Below are 23,798 nucleotides of genomic sequence, written 5' to 3'. Positions count from 1 at the left end.
CACTTGTTGCTGTAGATTGTGGGAAATAGAGAACAAATCAGCACTGTGGGATGTTTCTTCAAAAACAAAAAACAAAAACAAAATTGGAATTAATTTTGGTGATTTCCTTCTGGGAGCAAAACACTGTAACTATCCAGAAACCCATGTGTTAAACTCATATCAGTTATGCACACATTGATTTGTGTATCTTCATAACCATTTATACACGGTACACACTTAGGGCAAGATCAGTGCTCAAAGGGGCTGCCCTCGATGGGAGGATGCCTGCTCTCGTTGTCTTTAGAGTGTCAGTGGAGCCAAAAATGAGAGGATGATCTGCCCCAAATTCAAGAGGTTCCTGTTTATCCAAGTGGGAATGATTTTGACATCTTGCTGTCTATCTAAGAAATGCTTAGATTCACACACATCTGGAAGGAAATTATATAATTTGCGTCAATTTGCTTTGAACAACAACAATTTCTTCAATCTGCTCTGAGAATCAGACAAACTCAAAGTCAACAGTTGACTGTATTGGCACTCACAAGCTCTTTGGCGAGGGAAACTTCCCACAATTGTTGCTATAAAAGGAGAGTGAGAAGATGTAAATCATTAACTCTGAAGAAAGAAAGAAACTTCTAAGATTTATCTTGGTTGCCGAGAACCAGATTTACTGAGATATGGTTTACAAGTATGAATATTTTAATTGACTAAAAAAAAGCCTAGTAGGTTTTTCTGTAAAGAAGCATTTGTATTTTGGGTATCCCCTTGGCAAAGTCATGTTCCAAAGAGCCCAAGGGAAGTGGACCCAAGTGAAATGGTTTGGATGAAGGCTGTAGAAGGCAAAGGTAGAGAAGAGAGTTTGAGAGTCAAAGTGATGAAAATGGGCTGAGATGCAACGGAGTGGAGGAGGTGGAGTGAGGAAAAGCTTCTACTTTGAGCATGGTCAAGGCAGGGATGTCAAAGCAGGTTTACATGTGTTCTTTCTGCACTGATGGTTTATATCTATTAGGTAGTTAGAGTAGGAAATGGAGTCCAGAATGGTGGTAGCTAAAAGACAAGGGAGGGAAAAGCCCGCGAAAATAGAACAAAGGAAGGTCCAAGGACCGAGGACCTGAGAGAGGACCTTAGGTAGAACAAACAGCACTCCTGGCTAGCCCAATTTACATAGGACAGGCCCAGGGAGAGGAAAAAACATATAAAAAGAGGAGCCAAATGGCCAGGGGTCTCTCTGTCCTGTGTGCGTGCTCGTTCTGTCTCTCTGTCTCTCCCGCATGCTGGCGTGCCCCGCCCCCGCGCCCCACTCCTTCTCTTCGTGTCTTTGGGTTGGCATGCCCTCACACCTTGAGGGTGGATTTTCCTGCTATTTTCTAAATAAAATAGAGCTGTAACACGGAGCTATAACACTGATTTGTCTAAGAGCTATAATACGATCTGTTCGAGACCTGAGAGCTATACCATTGTCTGTCTGAGACCCGAGAGCTATGACACGCCGAGGGCTCTAATGTCCGGCGCTTCAATTTTTTGTTAAGACGAGACAGAACTGAGGAGAATACACTTGCCTGATTTATCCATGTGCTCTCCAAAATCCCAGGAGAGGAACACAGAAGTAGCTTTGAACCCAAGAAAACTCTGAACCCAGTTCCTCTAGGCTCATTATGGCTTTTAGCATTTTCTGCTTCATCTGGAAAAGCCTGACCCAATTTGAATTCCACTGAAACTCATTTCCCTTAACCTAGGCGTGTACCCTCAAGTATTCAAAATCTTAAGGAATCTAAACAATGATCTCTCTAATGTAAGTCAACTTTTCTAGCTTCACATTTTAGTGCTACCACATTCCTCAAATTCCATTCTGCTGACTGTCCACATCCAGAACTATGCTCCCTGGTGTGCTTATACCAATGCTTGGATGATCCCTGTGCTCAGCCTGTGTTTCCCCTGGCAGCAAATGATGGGATGAATCTCAGAGCTGGAAAAGACCTTGAAAAATAGCTGGTTCTCTTTCCAGCCCTGTTCAGTTCTGTTCAGTTCAGACGTTCAGTCGTGTCCAATTCTTTGAGGACTCTCAGCCCTGTTACCAGACAAGTTAACACCCAGCCCAGTCTGGGCAGATGTGTGTTTTAAATGAAAGAAAATGCAGCCAGTTGAACTGTTGCCCCAGATTCACTGACATCTGAGGTCTGACAGCATTTCTCTTATGCTGCTGCTTCTTCCTGTTCCCTGCTCTCCATCAGACTACCAAAGTAATACTCTCTTGACCAAGGGTTTGAAACCACTAGCCACCAAGTCCTGTTCTCACATTCTTTCTTCCCTCCTGAACCTGGAATGGTTGGCTCAGGACATCAGCCTCCTTACAACTCTTCTAATACCCGTGAAGGACAAGATAAAAAATCAAGTCTTGCTTCCTTGAGGTTGAAAATTCCTTTTTTAACAAGTTGATTTTTGACTTAGATATGGTTACAAGCAGCTATACATTAAGAGCAGTGTATTTCTTTGGAAGGAATGATGCTAAAGCTGAAACTCCAGTACTTTTGCCACCTCATGTGACGAGTTGACTCATTAGAAAAGACTCTGATGCTGGGAGGGATTGGGGGCAAGAGGAGAAGGGGACGACAGAGGATGAGATGGCTGGATGGCATCACTGACTCGATGGACGTGAGTCTGAGTGAACTCCGGGAGTTGGTGATGGACAGGGAGGCCTGGCGTGCTGCAATTCATGGGGTCGCAAAGAGTAGGACATGACTGAGCGACTGATCTGATCTGATGTCTACAGTATCCCATAGTTTCAACTCAGCTTTATGAATCTTAGCAGCAGGCATAAAGTGATTTCAAATTAAAATCCAGATTCTCAGATCCTCCTCTTTTCATTTCAATTTTCATCATTTGTGTTTTTCCCCCCTGCTTTGTTTTCATATAGAAACAAATTGGAAATAGATGTCCTTGCATTTATGGCCTGTGGCACTATAAATGATCAAAAAATTCTTATTGATGGCCTAACATATTTAAATAAGGTTCTTCATGTATAAATTCGAGTCAATATATCTGAATGCTATGTGAGAAAGATATAAACTGTTCTATTTATGAGATTTGTTTAAACCAGACTAGTGCTTTGTTTTCTTAATTGATTAATCTTGAGTAGAAATTAATTAACTTGACATTAATCAAAGGAACCTTTCATTCAGAGGCCAACTCCTCTTTAAATGAATGTAAAATTCTAGTTTTGTAAAATCTGCCATAAGACTTCTGCTTGAGACTTAAGCACAGACTAGGAATTCTATTAAATAGTGTTTGTTGACAGGCTAATTGTTTAGGGTGGCAGCCCCCAAACTTTTTGGCACCAGGGACTGGTTTCCACGAAAAATTGTCTTCAGGGGGATAGTTTCAGGATGATTCAAGGGCATCACATTTATTGTGCACTTTATTTCTATTATTATTACATCAACTCCCCCTCAGATCATGAGTTATGGGAATCAGAGGTCGGGGATCCCTGGTTTAGGGAATAAGTTTTGCCCTTCCAATTTCCATGAAAATGACTTGAGATCAAGAACCAAGTTTCCATAATGTTTTAGTTTCCATTTTTCTTCATTCTCTTTAACTTGTTCTCAGTCCCAGAACTGAATAGAAGTTTATCCACTGGCATTAAAAAAAAATATCACCCTCTTTATTTGTTGGTCAGTTGCTAAGTCATGTTTGACTCTTTGCAACCCCACAGACTGTAGCACACCAGACTCTTTTGTCTTCCCCTAACTCCTGGAGTTTGCTCAAATTCACGTCCACTGGGTCAGTGATGCTATCTAACCATCTCATCCTCTGCCACCCCCTTCTCCTTTTGCTTTTAGTCTTTCCCAGCATAAGAGTCTTTTCCAATAAGTCAACTCTTTGCATCAGGCAGCCAGAGTATTGGAGCTTCAGCAACAGTCTTTCCAATGAATATTCAGGTTTGACTGGTTTGATCTTGTAATCCAGGGACTCTCAAGAGTCTTCTCTATCACCACATTTCTGCTCTGTGACAACCTAGAGAGGTGGGATGGGGTGGGAAGTGGAAAGGAGATTCACGAGGGAGGGGGAAAATGTATATCTATGGCTGATTCATGTCGATGTATGGCAGAAACCAACACAACATTGTAAAGCAATTATCCTCTAATGTAAAAATAAACAAAAATTATATAGGACTGACTTTAGATACATTTGTCAAAAGAAAATAAAGTTGTCAAAAGAGCTGTATTTCCTTTCCTTACCACAAGAAGAACAATCAAAAACTTCTTTATACTGAAAAAAAGCCACATACAAATGAAAAATACTGACATGTGGAGTGTATGTGGGGTGAATAATGTAAGTGGTGGGCCACCGTGTGATTAAATTTGGTGGTAGAGATTCAGTTAACTTAAATGAAACCCAAAGTTACAGTGTTCACACATACCAACTGGAAAAACAGGCCCCTGGAAGGACCAACTGGAAAACCAGGCCTCTGGAAGGAAGAGCCCCAGGACTGTCGAATACCCTAATTATCTGTGTAACCAAATAGAATCATAACATTCTATTATGCTTATTGGAGTATGATCACAGGCCTATTGATAATTGTCCACTGTTAACTACCTAGGCTTAAGACGTATGAATCATGGGTTAACTTTGATTGTATCTTTCTTTTTCCTTTGTTCAGACTAGTTTCAGGGAATTTGGAGAGGTGGGTTTGGGCACTTATGCTTAGGGGATGTAAGGTTTTTATAAAAACTGGTCCGGGTCCTTGGCTAAGAGGAGACTCTGCCTTGGGCCCGCACAAGAAAGATACAATCAAAGTTAACCCGTGATTCATGTCTTAAGCCTAGTTAAGTGTACACCCATGGCGGATGCATGTTGGTGTATGGCAAAACCAATACAATTTTGCAAAGTAAAAAAAAATTAAAAAAAAAAAAACAAAAAAAACAAAAAACTGCATTGTCCTTCTGAGTGAGTTTGTTTCCCAGAACGTGTGGCTACACAATGCTAGTTGTTTATAATATCAGTGGGAGAATTAATAACAAATATTGACTCTCTTATTTGTCTTTGATCTGACTGTGTCACAATCTCAAAGCTTCATATCTCTCCAGCCCATCTAAGCAGATGCTTTAACTACTTGGTTCTCTGAGAAATTTGAAGCAAGCATGCATGAAATATTTGAACTTCCTATCTACTACATACTTGCCTACATTCATAATTTTTCTCCTCCCTTTTCTTTATTTGTAGAGCAGAATAGATTGTTCTTTCTCAGGCTCAAAGCAAACACACTCCTCTGTACTTTGGACCCTATCTCCTCCTGTGTCCCAGAGGACCAGCTCCATCGGTTAGTGTTTCTGTCTTTCATCCTCAGCCTGCCCTCTTCACTGGCTCCTTTGCTTCACTGTGTATCCATGCTTATACACAACTTCTCCCTCTGTGTACCTCATGATTAATTTCCTTCTCAGCTACTTATTTACTGGCCATTAAAATCTCAATTTAATATAATCTAACTCCTACCCTAACAAATCCACTGAAACAGCTCTTGTTAAGCACATCAGTATCCAGGAACACCCCTTAATGAATCACAGCCTTGTCATGGCAAAGGGACTTGCATAATTCAATGAAGCTATGAGCCATGCTGTGCAGGGCTACCCAAGACAGACAGGTCATAGTGGAGAGTTCTGACAAAATGTGGCCCACTGGAGGAGGGAATGGGAAACCACTCTAGTATTCTTGCCATGAGAACTCCATGAACAGTATGAAAAGGCAAAAAGATATGACACCAGAAGTTGAGCCCCCAGGTTGAAAGGCATCTAATATGCTACTCGGAGAGAACAGAGGGCAATTACTAAAAGCTCCAGAAAAAATAAAGCAGCTGGGCCAAAGCAGAAATGTCACTCAGTTGTGAATGTGTCTGGTAGTGAAAGTCTGATGCTGTAAAGAACAATATTGCACAGGAACTTGGAATGTTAAGTCTGTGAACCAAGGAAAATTGGACATTGTTAAGCAGAAGATAGCAAGAGTGAACTTTGATACCTTAGGAATTGGTGAATTAAAATGGATGGGGATGGACAAATTTAATTCAGATGACCATTATATCTGCTGTTGTGGGCAAGAACCCCTTAGAAGAAATGGTATAGCCCTCATAGTGAACAAGAGTCCTAAGTGGAGTACTTGGGTGCAATCTCAAAAACGACAGAACGATCTTGGTTTGTTTCCAAAGCAAACCATTCATCATCACAGTACTCTAAGTCTATGCCCCGACCATTGGTGCCAAAAAGCCTAAAGTTGATTGGTTCTATGAAGATTTACAACAGCTTTTAGAACACCTCCCCCCCGCCAAAATGTCCTTTTCATCATAGGGGATTGGAAAACAAAAGTAGGAAGTCAAGAGTTACCTGGAGTAACAGGTAAGGTTGGCTTGGAGTACAAGATGAAGCAAGGCAAAGGCTAACAGAATTTTGTCAAGAGAAAACACTGATCACAGCAAACACCCTTTTCCAACACGACCAGAGACATATGGACATCACCAAATAGTCAATACTGAAATCACATTGATTACATTCTTTGCAGCCAAAGATGGAGAAGCTGTATACAATCAGTAAAAACAAGACTTGGAGCTGACTGTGGCTCAGATCATCAGGTCCTTATTGTAAAATTCAGGCTTAAATTGAAGAAAGTAGGGAAAACCACTAGGCCATTAAGGTATGACCTAAATCAAATCCTGTATGATTTATACAGTGGAGGTGACAAGTGGATCCAAAGAATTAGACCTGGTAGATAGAGTGCTTGAAGAAGTGTGGACAGAGGTTCATAACATTGTACAGGAGTCAGTGACCAAAATCCTCCCAAAGACAAAGATGCAAGAAGGCAGTGTTTGTCTGAGGAGGCTTTACAAATAGCTGAAGAAAGAACAGAAGTGAAAAGCAAGGTAAAAAGGGAAAAATTGCAGAGTTCCAGAGAATAACGAGGAGAGATAAGAAAGCCTTTTTTAATGAACAATGTAAAGAAACAGAGGAAAACAATAGAATGGAAAAGACTACAGATCTCTTCAAGAAAATTGGAGCTATGCTGGGAGGGATTGGGGGCAGGAGGAGACGGGGACGACAGAGGATGAGATGGCTGGATGGCATCACCGACTTGATGGACATGAGTTTGGGTAGACTCCGAGAGTTGGTGATGGACAGGGAGGCCTGGCGTGCTGCAATTCATGGGGTCACAAAGAGTTGGACATGACTGAGCAACTGAACTAAACTGAGGGAACATTTCATGCAAGGATGGGCACAATAAAGGAGAGAGAAATGGTAAGGACCTGACCGAAGCAGAAATTAAGAAGAGGTGGCAAGAATACACAGAAGAACTATACAAGAAAGATCTTCATGGCCCAGATAACCATGATGGTGTGGTCACTCACCTAGAGCCAGACATCCTGGAGTGTGAAGTCAAGTGGGCCTTAGGAAGCATTACTACAAGCAAAGCTAGGGGAGGTGATGGAATTCTAGTTGAGCTTTTTCAAATCCTAAAAGATGATGCTGTGAAAGTGCTACACTCAATACGCCAGCAAATCTGGAAAACTCAGCAGTGGCCACAGGACTGGAAAAGGTCAATTTTTATTCCAATCCTGAAGAAGAGCAGTGCCAAAGAATGTTCAAGTTATCATACAACTGCATTAATTTCACATGCTAGCAAGAGTATGCTCAAAATCCTTCAAGCTAGGCTTCAGCAGTACATGAACTAAGAACTTCCAAATGTACAAGCTGGATTTAGAAAAGGCAGAGGAACCACAGATCAAAGTGCCAACATTCATTGGATCATAGAGAAAGCAAGGGAATTACAGAAAAACATCTACTTCTGCTTCATTGACTATGCTAAAGCCCTTGACTGTGTGGAGAACAACAAATTGTGGAAACTTCTTAAAGAGGGGAATACCAGACAACCTTACTTGTCTCCTGAGAAACCTGGATGCAGGTCAAGATGCAACAATTAGAACCAGACATGGAATAATACACTGGTTCAAAACTTGGAAAAGAGTATGACAAGGCTTTATATTGTGATCCTGTTTATTTAACTTCTATGCAGAGTACATCATATGAAATGCCAGGCTGGATGAATCGCAAGCTAGAGTCAAGATTGCTGAGAGAAATATCAACAACCTCAGAGATGCAGATGATTCCACCCTAATGGTAGAAAGTGAAGATGAACTAGAGAGCCTCTTAATGGAGGTGAAAGAGGTGAATGAAAAAGCTGGCTTAAAACTCAGCATTCAAAAAACTAAGATCATGGCACCTGGTCCCATCACTTCATGGCAAATAGATGGGTAAACAATGGAAACAGTGACAGATTTTATTTTCTTGGGCTCCAAAATCACTGCAGATGGTGACTGCAGCCATGAAATTTGGAGAAAGCAATGGCACCCCACTCCAGTACTCTTGCCTGGAAAATCCCATGGATGGAGGAGCCTGGTAGGCTGTAGTCCACGGGGTCGCGAAGAGTCGGACACGACTGAGCAACTTCCCTTTCACTTTTCACTTTCATGCATTGGAGAAGGAAATGGCAATGCACTCCAGTGTTCTTGCCTGGAGAATCCCAGGGACAGGAGAGCCTGGTGGGCTTCCGTCTATGGGGTCGCACAGAGTCGGACACGACTGAAGCGACTTAGCAGCAGCAGCAGCAGCGGCCATGAAATTAAAAGACACTTGCTCCTTGGAAGAAAAGCTATGACAAACCTACACGGCACATTAAAAAGCAAAGACACCACATTGGTAACAAAGGTCCATATAGTCTAACCTATGGTTTTTCCAATAATCATTACAGATATGAAAGTTGGACCTCAAAGAAGGCTGAGTGCCAAAGATTTGATGCTTTTGAATTATGGGGCTAGAGAAGACTCCCCAGAGTCCCTTGGATTGCAAGGAGATCAAACCAGTCAATCCTAAAGAAAATCAGGCCTGAATATTCATTGGAAGGGCTGCTGCTGAAGCTGAAACTCTAATACTTTGGCCACCTGATGCAAAGAGTTGACTCAATGGAAAAGACCCTGATGCTGGGAAAGATTGAAAGCAAAAGGAGAATAGGGTGGCAGATGATGAAATGGTTAGATAGCATCACCAACTCAATGGACATGAATTTGAGCAAACTCTAGGGGATAGTGAAGGACAGGGAAGCCTGGAGTGCTACAGTCCGTGTGGTTCTTAAGAGTTGGACATGAATGAGTGACTTAACAACAACAAATTCAATTACAATGGACTCTTCAGTGACCTTAGCTTAGTAGAACTTTGACTCTTCATGACAACTTCTTTCTTAAAATGCTCTACCCCTGGATTTGTATACTAAATATTCTGTTGATTTTCCTGTTACTTTCATCTCAGTGTTAGCTTTTTTTGCCCACGGATTTCAAAAGTTGGTGGTTTCATGCCACTTTTCTCATTCTACATTTCACTCTGAATGATCTCATCTACTTTCACAGTTTTAGTTGTTACAAAGATGCTGATGTAGCTGACATGGTTTTTTTTTTTCTTTTTTCTTTAGTGAAGTACAGTTTGGGCTAGCAGTGCTAAAGTGTCACCTGGAGTCTCTTTTCGGACGCCTAGCTATATACCAGACAGTTTCTTATTTTGGAGAAAGGGTTAATGCCACTTTTTTTATTGGCCTGTTTTTAAAGGAATTCAGCCTCATGGGATGCCAAGCTCTGGGCAGAAGATAAGGCAACTTGTCTGAACTTCCTGAGGATCTTTCCAAGTGAGAGTGTGACTAAACCCCAGTACCTATTCCTGAGGTTTTTGAGGTAGGAAGATCTACCGGGGTAAAGCAGAATTGTCTCCCAGCCAGGCTTTGTGGCAAAGAAGGGTGACAAGACTTCTAAAGAACTGCCATGGCCGTAAAGAGAGAAGATGCTATGAACTAGCTCTCACACTGCATCAGAAGAGAGAAAGGGACAAGGCAGGTTTTTGTCCCTTAAGTAGCCAATATGGAAACCCCAGCCTGTGATCCAAATCATTCTTTTTCTCACAGAACTCGTACATCCTGTAGGATGTTGTCTTGGATTCAAATTTCCAATCATCTGTTTAGTTTACCCCACTCTCAATTTCATTGTCATGGATTTATGCCAATCCCTCCTCATGTCTTTCCTGGAAGATTATAATGCAGTTGACCCTTGATCAACATGGATTTGAAGTATGTGGGTCCACTTATTTGCAGATTTTTTTTCAATAGTAAATATTAGTACTACATGGATCCCCTGTTGGTTGAATCTGTGCATAATGGAACTGTAGATAAGAGGAACCTCAGGCAAGAAGGAACCACAGGCATGGAAGACTGATTATAAGACATACTCAGATTTTGACTGTGTGGAAGGTTGGCTTGTATAAGGGTCAACTGTAGTCTCTTTACTGGGTTTCTACCTCAAAGTCTTACCCATTTATCAGAGCCATCTGCCTAAATATGCAAATATAATCAGATCACTTGTCTAAGATCATTTGATATCATTTCACCATCCACAGGCTAAATAAACTGCAAACTCCTTAACGTGCCCCCAAGTGGACTCCATTTTCTGAATCCTGTGTGTCTTTTTAACCTCAATTTTCTCACTCATGGTGCAGGAAAACCAAATTCTTTGTAGTTATCACTCATCCCATGCTATTTCTTGCTTTCAATCCCTTTGCTCCTGGTGTTTACCAAGTCTAGAATGCTCTGTGTGTGAGTGCTAAGTCACGTCAGTTGTGTCCAACTCTTTGCAACTCCATGGACTGTAGCCCACCAGGCTCCTCTGGCCATGGGATTTCCCAGGCAAGAATACTAGAGTGGGTTGCCATTCCCTTCTCCCGTGGATCTTCCTGACCCAGGGATCCAACCCGAGTCTCTTAAGTCTTCTGCACTGGCAGGCAGGTTCTTTACCACTAGTGCCACCTGGGAAGCCCCAGAATGCTCTACATCTTTTATTTTGCTCTTAATTGGCTGTTAAGTCTTAGCTTGGGAATCACCAAATGTCACTTCCTGACCTATATTCTCTTTAACTGGTGCATTTATCTTCATAGTTATTTTCAACATCCCCTTCTCATTAATCAGTCATTATTCAGTACTTTGTAGGAATTCTCAGTGTCATAGCTTGGAAGTCCCATCCTGATAGTTATCACAGATGTTAAGGCAAAACAAGTGTTAACACATTATTGGGAAGATTCTGAAAGGACACCTACAAAAATACCTTAGGAACCCTGAAGAAGCAAAGCAGGTCTTAGCTTTATTTTTTCCAAGTTTTACTCATTTTCTATTATTATTCATTTCTCCCTGACAAGATATGTATCCTCTGATAATTATTATTTTATGAAGATTCTTCACATGGTATTAATAGGACCTAGTTATGTGTTTAAGAGGTATTTTCCTTTGTGATTTTTGTATTTCTAGTTCTCAAAGTAACTAGGGAATGCTTCTTATGATGGGTGGGCCCACATAGGTTAGTCACAAAGCAGAAGTTTTAGAATTCAATTAACAGTTAAGTCGCTCAGTTGTGTCCAACTCTTTGCGACCCCATGAATTGCAGCACACCAGGCCTCCCTGTCCATCACCATCTCCTGGAGTTCACTCAAACTCACATCCATTGAGTCAGTGATGCCATCCAGCCATCTCATCTTCTGTTGTCCCCTTCTCCTCCTGACCCCAATCCCTCCCAGCATCCCAGAATCTTTTCCAATGGGTCAACTCTTTGCATGAGGTGGCCAAAGTACTGGAGTTTCAGCTTTAGCATCATTCCTTCCAAAGAAATCCCAGGGCTGATCTCCTTCAGAATGGACTGGCTGGATCTTCTTGCAGTCCAAGGGACTCTCAAGAGTCTTCTCCAACACCACAGTTCAAAAGCATCAATTTTTCAGCGCTCAGCCTTCTTCACAGACTCGCCCTCAAATACTCATTCTGCCATATACTGTGTAACTCTGGAACTTAATCTCTCTGAAACTTAATTTCCCATCTCTAAAATGAAAATAATAATAATAATAATACCAACCATGTAGGGTTATTGTAAGGACTAAGTGAACTAAAATGTATAAAGCACACATTTATTATAAAACATATAAACCTCAATAAAGGTCAACCTTGCAGTGCTCTTTGAAGGATGAAGAGAATTGAGATTGGTTGGAGGAACTGCAGGTAAGGAGAAAGCTAAGCCTGCAAAAAGAGAATACATTTTCCTTGGAGTGAACCTGATGATTTGCCTTTCACTGCAATGAAGCAGGAGTGACTTAGGGTGACAGTGGCATGAATAGCTGAAAACAAATTCCCCTCCCCCAAAATATTGCTGCAGTTTATGTCAAAGAGTGTTTTGCCTGTGTTTTCCTCTAGGAGTTTTTAGTATCCAGTCTTCAATCCATTTTGAGTTTATTTCTGTATATGATGTTATTTTTTTGGGCTCCAAAATCACTGCAGATGGTGACTGCAGCCATGAAATTAAAAGACGCTTACTCCTTGGAAGAAAAGTTATGACTAACCTAGATAGTATATTGAAAAGCAGAGACATTACATTGCTTACAAAGGTCCGTCTAGTCAAGGCTATGGTTTTTCCAGTGGGCATGTATGGATGTGAGAGTTGGACTGTGAAGAAGGCTGAGCGCCAAAGAATTGATGCTTTGGAACTGTGGTGTTGGAGAAGGCTCTTGAGAGTCCCTTGGACTGCAAGGAGATCCAACCAGTCCATTCTAAAGGAGATCAGCCCTGGGTGTTCTTTGGAAAGAATGATGCTAAAGCTGAAACTCCAGTACTTTGGCCACCTCATGCGAAGAGTTGACTCATTGGAAAAGACTCTGATGCTGGGAGGGATTGGAGTCAGGAGGAGAAGGGGACAACAGAAGATGAGATGGCTGGATGGCATCACTGACTTGATGGATGTGAGTTTGAGTGAACTCCGGGAGATGGTGATGGACAGGGAGGCCTGGTGTGCTGCAATTCATGGGGTTGCAAAGAGTCAGACACGACTGAGCGACTGAACTAAACTGAACTGAATGATGTTAGATAATGTTCTAATTTCATTGTTTTACATGTAGCTGCTCAGCTTCTATTTTCATTCTTTTATGTAATAGCTGTCTAGTTTTCCCAATGTGACTTATTGAACAGACTGTCTTTTCTCCATTACATATTCTTGCTTTCTTTATTATAGATTAATTGACCATGAGTATGTGGGTTTATTTCTGGTTTTCTATTGTTTTCCATTGATATATGTGTCTGTCTTTGGTGTTTTCATACAAATTTTTAATATATTTTATGTTTAATACACTATTTTTATAATAGGGAAAAATTATAAATCATAACAGGGACAAGAATAGTAGAATAGATCAACATAATGTGGAATAGCAATATATTCCATATGAAGTACTGTATAGCACTTTAAATGAATGAATAAGAGCCATGCATATTAACATAAATATAAAGTTACAAAGAAAGTTATAAAGGATGCATTCAACATGATACCATATATGTAACATTAAAACCATATAAAATATTGCTATATATTAATTTTTTTTAGATTCTGACTCTTCTACTTATGTGTGTGTATGCTAAGTCGCTTCAGTCATGTCTGACCCTGTGACCCTATGAACTGTAGCCCACCAGGTTCCTCTGTCCATGGGATTCTCCAGGCAAAAACACTGGAGTGGGTTGCCATTTTCTTCTCCAGGGGATCTTCCTGACCCAGGGATCGAATCTGTGTCTGTTACATCTCCTGCATTGGCAGGCGTGTTCTTTACCACTAGTCTTGGGCACATTACTAAACTTTTCTGAGTTTCAGTTTCCTCATCAATAAAATGGAAATGACAGTGATACTTATCCTATAGGATGGAGAGATCATATGACTAAACACATAGAAAGTGCTTAGAATAATGTTGGACACATTGTAAGAAATATTTGTATTATTTACTATTATTACTATTGCTGATATATAGAAAAATTTCTACAGAAATAACTCTCACCAACCTATCTCCATTGTGGTGGCCTGCACAAAATATTTCACATCTATAAATAATATTTTATTTCTCAAAAATTTGAACCTACCATGATGAAATCTCAGCGGGGATACATGGATATTGCAGAGACATATTCTCCCAGCAGTCTATGCTAACACTTGTGACACCCTCCAATGTTGCTAAAGATAGAGGCCAACTCCCAGACTTGCCTGTTTTCTGGGGCTATGCCTTGAGATGACTTTATGTCCCCCTTCTTACTTTCTAGGAAAGTGAGAAGCAATTATTTATGTTTGGCTTAACAGCAAATAAAGAACCAGGGACTATTTTGAGTGACAGATTTCCAGTTTAGTGGAATTAATCTAAACTGGAAAAAAAGTAAGATTCATATGTTAATTATAGGAACAATGGGACATATATTACCCTATTATTAAAAGAACATTCTCTAAACTCCATCTCTGGGTCTCATTCCTTGGGACAGATGTTGAACTCATGGTGATGTGTAAGACTATTCAGAAGTGGATGTTGTGAGATGGCAAATTGACAGAGAAATGCTATCCTAAATTGGGACTATATCTGAGGAAGTTTATAGTACTCTTGCTATAATGAGAATCCTTTTGGTTAAGAGTATCAGTGCTCCTCTTGGTTGGGCTTGAAACATTGGCTTTTGGAAATCCTTTAAAGAAAAGGTGAACTCATGAGTTGATGGGAGAGATTTGGTCAAATACTAATATTTGAACTGAATCCCTCATCTGCCAAGTTATTAACTGATTCCCCATTCTCCTCAGGGCTGTATAGAACCTGCCTCATTTGTAGAAGAGGATCTTGGGACTAAAGAGATCAAGGCCCTGGGGAATAGGCCAAAAGCTTGGGAAGTGGGAGGTTCACCAGAAACAGACTCCTCACATGTGTGCAGGGCCTGCTCTGAGCCCTGTTTACCCTTCAGTCCTGATCAGTGACCAACACCAGTCACTGATCCAGCCACCATGAAAGGATGACCACGGTCAACAGACATAGGCTTGGTTGGCAGATGGCTCAGCCTCGTGACCATTCCCAAGCCCTTTCCAAGGGGCCCACAGATATCTTGTTGTTGCAATCCTAGGGAAGGACCTGGATCATAGTGGAGAGACAGGTAGTCAGGGCACAACTTAGAGAAGCTTCCTACACAGTCTCCCTACCCATATTAGCATCCCTCTTCTCCAGATGGCATGATTCATTTCTGCTCCTTCCTAGAGTAAAAGTTATTAAAGCAAAAATAAACAAATTAGACTAATTAAATTTAAAAGCTGCTGTGGTTATTTCTAGTTCTAGGCCTTATGAAACTAGAAGCTTCCACTTCTTATCCTGTAGGATTCTGAGTTCTGGAACCCTGCCACTATGCAATTCATAGAGCCTCCCAAGTGGAAGGGACTAGAGATCTCCAGCCTCCTGCCCTCACTGAGCTCCCAGCCAACAACAGGCCAGGCATGTGAGTATGCCAACTTACAAGTGGATCCTCCAGGCCCTAGGAAGCCTCAGTTGATGCCACATGGAACAGATACAAGTCTTCCCCACCAAGCCCTGCCCAAATTGCAGTTTCATGAGTTATGTAAGTGATTGTTGTTTGAAGTCACTGGATTTGTCATAGTTTGTTACACATCTAAGTTTCCTTTCCCTCTAAATGTTTTTCCATGGGTCTATACATTCTTTAATGGCTAATTTTCTGGTTTTAAGAATAGAGCCAATTCTTACTAGTAGTACATACATCATGCCTGATTTCTCCAACAGATTCCTCATTATAGTAAGAGCCTTCTGTGGATCTTTCAAACTAGATAAGTGACTTAACACTGAATAAGACATTTCTTTCTTTTTAAGGTGGATTTAGCATGAGGTTACATGCGTTCCTGGAATTTGTTGAATGAAAACAATACATCTCAGGCTCATTATGCTTTCATTAAATAAGTTGAGTTCTCTCTGAACTAAGTAACATTTTTACTTTATACTTTGTCTAATGCTTAGAAACTTCCAAAGTTCTTTTTTTGTAGTATGTGTCTAGGAAATAGAGAAGACGCAAATATCCACCTCAACTAGAGAGAAATAGGACTTGAATGGAATGGCAGTTGGCGAGTTTAAAAGGGAAGAATGGTTATTCTCCTCTGCTTTTACCTACCTCTTCCAACAAATTCACATAATGCCTTTCCTTTACCTCCATCTCTTGATAAGACGATGAGGAAAAGTATACAAAAGATGAGAGGAGAGGGGAAAGGATATCCCAGAGGGCTTATGTACATTTTTATAGTACTTTAAATTTTCTGAAATGTAGGCTTCCTGTGAAGTAGATAGTGGAACCCTCATTTTGGGGCCTGTGAAAATTAGTGAATTGCATGGTATCATGCACTTCGTGACAGCATATATTGTGGAATCTGAGTATACCTAGGGATTATTTCATTGATCTTAATATCATGCCTTTACAGTGGGGAGGATGACCAAGACCAGCCACCATTAGGGCCCTGAGGAAGATGTCCAAGTATGCAGAGACTGGCCTTCCCAAGTCAACACTCAGCCTGCCTTCTTGGAAGTTCCTTATCTCATACACTGATGTTTCCTCTTCCATCTCCCCCTGAGACCACACTTCCATCTTCTGCCTTAACCCTTCCAGGGTTTAGCAGTGTGGTTTAAAGAGGAGCTCAGAGACCCCCCAACTCTTTCATGGAGAGAGGGGATGGGGTGAGGGAGACAGGACCAGTGCCTGGTCATGAAACACAGTGTATCTTCTTTATGTTCATTTGTTTTGTTGCTTAATGGAAGAGTGGAGAGCTGATTACTCGGAGGTACAGAACTTCCCTTTACCTCTCGTCTGCTCTCAAACCTTCATGATACAAGAAGAACAAAAAGAAAGCTGCTTAACACATGACCATGCCCTTGTCCATACTGCCTTTTCCTTTTATTCACACCAGAAAAGTAGAATTAAATATTTCCTTGTTAAAAAGAAAAAAAAAAATTGGGAACATTGCTCCCTTTTGGAATGTCAGAGCCGAAGTCAGTGTGGAGGCGTGGAGGCCAGCAGTTTCAGATTCTGCTATGCAGTGCCCTCACGCTCTGTGCAAGGGAAGCTACACAGACTTTTCGGCTTAGGTTTTAAAAGCTATGTAGACAGTTTCTGCCACTTCAACCAGTTTCTGCTTCGTCCCTTTGATATATCATGGCTTTGTATGAGATTTTATTGATAACAGGCTATCAGCGCTTTTTAAAAAGCATAAAACACCACCTATCTGCTCCAATCACCTTCTTTTGCAGGGGGCAAAGTTGTTCTGTTTTGCTGACTTTAAAATGTTGACTCTTTAAAAAATTAGTTGCTTTTTCTATAGCTATACAAAGTTCTTAATATTTCTTTGGCAATGGAATGTAATGGAATTTTATGACTGTATTAAAAAAAAGCTACCTTTGCTCAGAAATTCTCTACCATCCAGCACCCTAATTATTTGACTAAATAAATGGATTGCCCAGGAACCTTGATGCAATGGAAGCAGAGTCAGAACAGAAGCCTCTTAACCAACTTTTTAGTGCCTTGCAGTCCTCCCCTAACTCAAACACTTCATGTTGTGTGATTTATTTGCCAAGAGGAAGTGGGGGCGGGTTGCTAGGATAACAGAAGCTGACTGACCTTGAATTTCACCCTCCCAGTGAGTAAGCCAACTCAGTGGCTTTACCACCTCTGTCATCATTTCTGCTTCACAGCAGGCTCATTGTGAGTAGAAAGCACAGGACTCTCTATTGACTATGCTCCATGCAGAGCCATGTGGGCCACACCGAGACGCCTCAGTCAGCATCCAGCAGCCTGCAGGCCTACAGAAAGTAGACTCACCATGCTGGGAACATCTTCCTTCAAGCCCATCACATCTCCCAAACTTTGAGACAATATATCCCTAAGATGTCAACAAGTGTATTACTTAAAAAATGTGAATGAGTAGAAATATATGCAAAGGCCTTGACTTTGATATCACTTCCAAGTGAGATCTCCCTGCCTTCCCAACCCTAAATGACTCTGAAATGATATAATGCTCTTATCTGTTTTGATCAGGTTGACCCTTTTTATTTACAGTCTTCTGGTTTTTGTTTTGTGGTTGTGCCCTAAAACCACAGAATGGAAAGTTTCTTGAAAACTGGGATCAGATTATATGAATCTGAGGTTTCCAAACTTCAAAATAGGACCTATACATAAAAAATATGCACATAAAGCTTAGACAGTGTATTAGAATCAGGGACTGTCCAGGAAAACGTAGCACTGTAGCAATTGGTAAATATATATAGCAGGATACTGTATGTTTAACAGGCTCCTAAATCCCCAAGGAAGAAAAAAATTAGACCCAGTCTGCACAGACTCCATGACCTAGAGACATAATATGCTGGCCAAGTATGTATATATATATATATATATATATATATAAAATGATGAGTTCATTGATAAGAAGCAGAATAATACAATTTTTCAGTTAATGGAATGATGACATCCTTAACAATGCAATCCAAAAAAAGACACTGTAGAACACTGTGATAAGGACTAGGCATCCTGAGGAATGTGATTCAAGGAGAACGTTCAACCAGATCAGATCAGTCACTCAGTCGTGTCCAACTCTTTGCGACCCCATGAATTTCAGCACACCAGGCCTTCTTGTCCATCACCAACTCCCAGAGTTCACTGAGACTCACGTCCATCGAATCAGTGATGCCATCTAGCCATCTCATCCTCTGTTGTCCCCTTCTCCTCTTGCCCCCAATCCCTCCCAGCATCAGAGTCTTTTCCAATGAGTCAACTCTTCGCATGAGGTGGCCAAAGTACTGGAGTTTCAGCTTTAGCAGCAGTCCTTCCAAAGAAATCCCAGGGCTGATCTCCTTCAGAATGGACTGGTTGGATCTCCTTGCAGTCCAAGGGGCTCTCAAGAGTCTTCTCCAACACCACAGTTCAAAAGCATCAATTCTTTGGCGCTCAGCCTTCTTCACAGTCCAACTCTCACATCCATACATGACCACTGGAAAAACCATAGCCTTGACTAGATGAACCTTTGTTGGCAAAGTAATGTTTCTGCTTTTGAATATGCTCTCTAGGTTGGTCATAACTTTTCTTCCAAGGAGTAAGCGTCTTTTAATTTCATGGCTGCAGTCACCATCTGCAGTGATTTTGGAGCCCAGAAGAATAAAATCTGACACTGTTTCCACTGTTTCCCCATCTATTTCCCATGAAGTGATGGGACTGGATGCCATGATCTTCATTTTCTGAATGTTGAGCTTTAAGCCAACTTTTTCTTTCTCCACTTTCACTATCATCAAGAGGCTTTTTAGTTCCTCTTCACTTTCTGCCATAAGGGTGGTGTCATCTGCATATCTGAGGTTATTGATATTTCTCCAGGCAATCTTGATTCCAGCTTGTGCTTCTTCCAGCCCAGCGTTTCTCATGATGTACTCTGCATATAAGGTAAATAAGCAGGGTGACAATACATAGCCTTGACGTACTCCTTTTCCTATTTGGAACCAGTCTGTTGTTCCATGTCCAGTTCTAACTGTTGCTTCCCGACCTGCATACAAATTTCTCAAGAGGCAGATCAGGTGGTCTGGTATTCCCATCTCTTTCAGAATTTTCCACAGTTTATTGTGATCCACACAGTCAAAGGCTTTGGCATAGTCAATAAAGCAGAAATATATGTTTTTCTGGAACTCTCTTGCTTTCAAACTAAAGCTGAAACACAGTTCCAGACAGAGGGAATAGAGCCAAATGTACAGCCAGAGTGAAGAAGTTGTTTGTTGTCTGGAAAAGGGCTTTGAAATGGAGCAAAGTTTTTGGATAACCATTTAAAATCACCTGGTCAGAATGCTGAGAGCAAGAAAACAGCACTGGCTGTAGTTTTGAGTGATTTGAAGAAGGTTTCTGCTCAAGGCAAGCAGAGGTGGAAATTTGTAGGTTTTAACTCAGGTCTTTGGAGAAGGCAATGGCACCCCACTCCAGTACTCTTGCCTGGAAAATTCCATGGATGGAGGAGCCTGGTAGGCTGCAGTCCATGGGGTCGCTAGGAGTCGGACACGACTGAGTGACTTCACTTTCACTTTTCACTTTCATGCATTGGAGAAGGAAATGGCAACCCACTCCAGTGTTCTTGCCTGGAGAATTCCAGGGACAGGGGAGCCTGGTGGGCTGCCATCTCTGGGGTCGCACAGAGCCGGACATGACTGAAGCGACTTAGCAGCAGCAGCAGCAACTCAGGTCTTGGGTTAGCCAAATTTGTCTGTTTTGTCATTTGACAGTAATGGTGACACTGACCTCAGTTGTTAAGGGGAGAAACTCATAATTCCCCTGGTTCAGAGTAGGTTAAGGAAAATGGCAAGGAAGCATCAGAAGGTTCACATTCCTGGTGGAACAGCAGTGTCTGATGGCATTTTAACCCTCCCCCGCCGCCCCTTTCAACCTAGAACTAGATGGATGGACAGAGAAATTGCAATGGAATATCTAAGAATTCCAAGAGCAATATCTAAGAACAATCTATCTGACTAATGAAAGATCAAGATAAGGCTTCCCGGGAGGCTCAGTGGTGAAGAATTCACCTGCCAATGCAGGAGACACAGGTTCAATCCTTGATCTGGGAGGATCTCACAAGCCTTGAAGTAACTAGCCCTGTCCAAGTGCCACAACTATTGAGCCTGTGCTCTAGAGCCCGGGAGCTGCAATTACTGAGCCACGTGCTGCAACTCCTGAAGTCTTGGCACCCTAGGGCCTGTGCTCCGCACAAGAAAAGCCACTGCAGTAAGCCCATGCACAGCAATTGGAGAGTAGCTCCTGCTCGCAGCAACTAGAGAAAGACCATGCACAGTCCCAAAGACCCAGAACAGCCAAAAATAAATAAATTAAATTAAATTACAAAGGAAAAAATGATCAAGATGTGTTTCATGGAGGCTTGAACCAGAAAATTGGTGAAAAAGTAGTTTGATCTAGACCTACTTCTTGCACTCTTTTTCCTTTCTCCTTAAGAATGTTTTACAAAGGTAGTGTGGTAAGTGCTAATTGAGTAGTACAAGGAGTATTTATTTACTCTAGAAAGTTCAAAGGAGCAGAGGTCACAGTGGGCCAGAGCAACTGGGGAAATAGTGACTAGAACTTGGACTTGTCGGATGGGTGGGATTCAGAGTAAGTGGAAGTAGAGAGAAAGGAGAGGCTTGTTGGGTAGAGGGAGATGCCAAGTACAAAGTAAGCAGAAAGCACAAGGCCACCATGACTTGTTGCTTTAACAGATGAAAAAATTGAGGCTTAGAGACACTAAGGAACTTGACCAAGGATATATAGCTCCTGAATTACTCTATAGGGAACTAAAGTAAAGCTGTGCTGTGCTGTGCTTAGTTGCTCAGTCATGTCCGACTCTGTGACCCCATGGACTATGTAGCCCACCAGGCTCCCCTGTCCATAGGGATTCTCCAGACAAGAATACTGACTGGAGTGGGTTGCCATGCCCTCCTCCAGGGGATCTTCCCAACCCAGGGATCGAACACAGGTCTCTTGCATTGCAGGTGGATTCTTTACCATCTGAGATACCAGGGAAGCCCGTAAAGCTACTTAATACCAAAGTCCACATTCCTTCCTCCAGACTCCAGGTTCACAAAGCTGATAGACATGTAAACAACTGTAACATAACACATGTTTTTGAATTGAATGTCATTTCAATACCTTTCATTTTCATTTAGTTATACTTGTCCTGACATGTCAAAAAAAGAAACAGCATTACTTTAGTAGAGAAATGCTTATTTTGTGAATAACTCAATAACTCATATGGTGCGTTAACTCCCATTAACTCAACACATTAACTCCTATGGTAGAGAGAGTCTTCCAAGAGGAATAATGGTAAAATTATGTGGTCCAAAGAACAAACTGGTGATTTTCTGAGGATGAAGTTATGACAAAATAGAAAGAGAGGGACAGAGATAGAGAATAGAAACTTCCAGATAGGAAAAGGAGTACATCAAGGCTGCATATCGTCACCCTGCTTATTTAACTTATATGCAGTTATCAATGCTGGGCTGGATGAAGCACCAGCTGGAATCAAGATTTCCAGGAGAAATATCAATAACCTCAGATATGCAGATGACACCATCATCCTTCTAGCAGAAAGTGAAAAAGAATTAAAGAGCCTCTTGATGAAAGTGAAAGAGGAGAGTGAAAAAGTTGGCTTGAAGCTCAACATTCAGAAAACGAAGATCATGGCATCTGGTCCCATCACTTCATGGCAAATAGATGGGGAAACAGTGGAAACAGTAGTTGACTTTATTTTTGGGGGCTCCAAAATCACAGTCATGAAATTAAAAGATGCTTACTCCTTGGAAGGAAAGTTATGACCAACCTAGTTAGCATATTCAAAAGCAGAGACATTACTTTGCCAGCAAAGGTCCATCTAGTCAAGGCTATGGTTTTTTCAGTAGTCATGTATGGATGTGAGAGTTGGACTATAAAGAAAGCTGAGTGCCGAAGAATTGATGCTTTTGAACTGTGGTGTTGGGAAAGACTCTTGAGAGCCCCTTGGACTGCAAGGAGATCCAACCAGTCCATTCTAAAGGAGATCAGTCCTGGGTGTTCATTGGAAGGACTGATGCTAAAGCTGAAACTCCAATACTTTGGCCACCTCATGCAAAGAGCTGACTCATTTGAAAAGACCCTGATGCTGGGAAAGATTGAGGGCAGGAGGAGAAGGGGGCAACAGAGGATGAGATGGCTGGATGACATCACCGACTTGATGGGCATGAGTTTGGGTAAACTCTGGGAGTTGGTGATGGACAGGGAGGCCTGGCGTGCAGCAGTCCATGGGGTCACAAAGAGATGGACACAACTGAGAGACTGAACTGAACTGAACTGACTGAAAGAAAGGCGAGGTGGAACTGTTTAGCTCAAGGAATGAAACTGGGTCCTTTTCGTGATGTGGATAAAACTAAACTCTGTCATACAGAGTGAAATCAGTCAGAAAGAGAAAGACAAATATCATATATTAACACATATATGTGAAATCTAGAAAAATGGTACAAACGAACCTATTTGCAGAGCAGTAATAGAAACGCAGATCCAGAGAACAGACGTGTGGACACAGTGAGGTTAAGGGGAGGGTAGGACAAACTGGGAGAGTAGCATTGACATATATGCACTGGAAGTGTTAGTCCCTCGGTCCTGTCAGACTCATCTGTGACCCCATGGACTGTGGCCCTCCAGGATCCTCTGGATTTCCCAGGTAAGAATCCTGGACTAGGTAGCGGTTCCCTTCTCCAGGAGATCTTCCTGACCCAGAGATTGAATCCTGGTCTCCTGCATTTCAGGCAGATTCTTTACCATCTGAGCCAGCATATATACACTGTGCTGTGCTTAGTTGCTCAGTCGTGTCTGACTCATTGCGACTTCATGGATCGTAGCCTGCCAGGCTCCTCTTTCCATAGGGATTCTCCAGGCAAGAATACTGGAGTGGGTTGCCATCCCCTCCTCCAGGGGATCTTCCCAACCAGGGATCAAACCCAGGTCTCCCACACTGCAGGTAGGTTCTTTACCTTCTGCGCCATCAGGGGAGCCCATGTGTAAAATAGATAGTTGATGGGAACCTGCTATAAAGCACAGGAAACTCAGCAAGGTGTTCTGTGACAATCTAGAGGGGTGGGAGAGGTGCTCAAGAAGGAGGGAATACATGTAACTGATCAACATTGTTATACAGCAGAAACTAACACAACATTATACAGCAGTTATACTCCAATAATAGAATTTTTTAAATGTTCTGAATTAAGCTGATAATCCTTTTCTGCTCAGAAATACTTCAGGTTTTTAGAAATAAAAGTTTTTGTCAAAAGCAGTTTAACACTGGTGTTTGTGAGGTATGTGTTCCTCTTCAATGTTTCAAATCTAGACAAATAGACTAC

At 41.6% G+C, this 23,798-nt stretch overlaps 2 long non-coding RNA genes across 4 annotated transcripts in view; one reads left to right on the top strand and one right to left on the bottom strand.

Moving 5' to 3' along the window:
- Positions 1-23,798, bottom strand: part of LOC132342129 (uncharacterized) — a 209,629-nt gene that overhangs the window by 118,118 nt on the left and 67,713 nt on the right. The window lies entirely within an intron of this gene.
- LOC132342464 (uncharacterized) overlaps positions 15,272-23,798 on the top strand; it is a 55,645-nt gene continuing 47,118 nt past the window's right edge. Inside the window, exon 1 of the long non-coding RNA XR_009490845.1 lies at positions 15,272-15,480. This is a non-coding gene — a long non-coding RNA (uncharacterized lncRNA). The remainder of the gene's footprint in view (positions 15,481-23,798) is intronic.

Source organism: Bos taurus, chromosome 16 (assembly GCF_002263795.3).
Source record: "Bos taurus isolate L1 Dominette 01449 registration number 42190680 breed Hereford chromosome 16, ARS-UCD2.0, whole genome shotgun sequence".
NCBI lineage: Eukaryota > Metazoa > Chordata > Mammalia > Artiodactyla > Bovidae > Bos > Bos taurus.
This window is presented reverse-complemented; position numbering and strand designations above follow the sequence as displayed.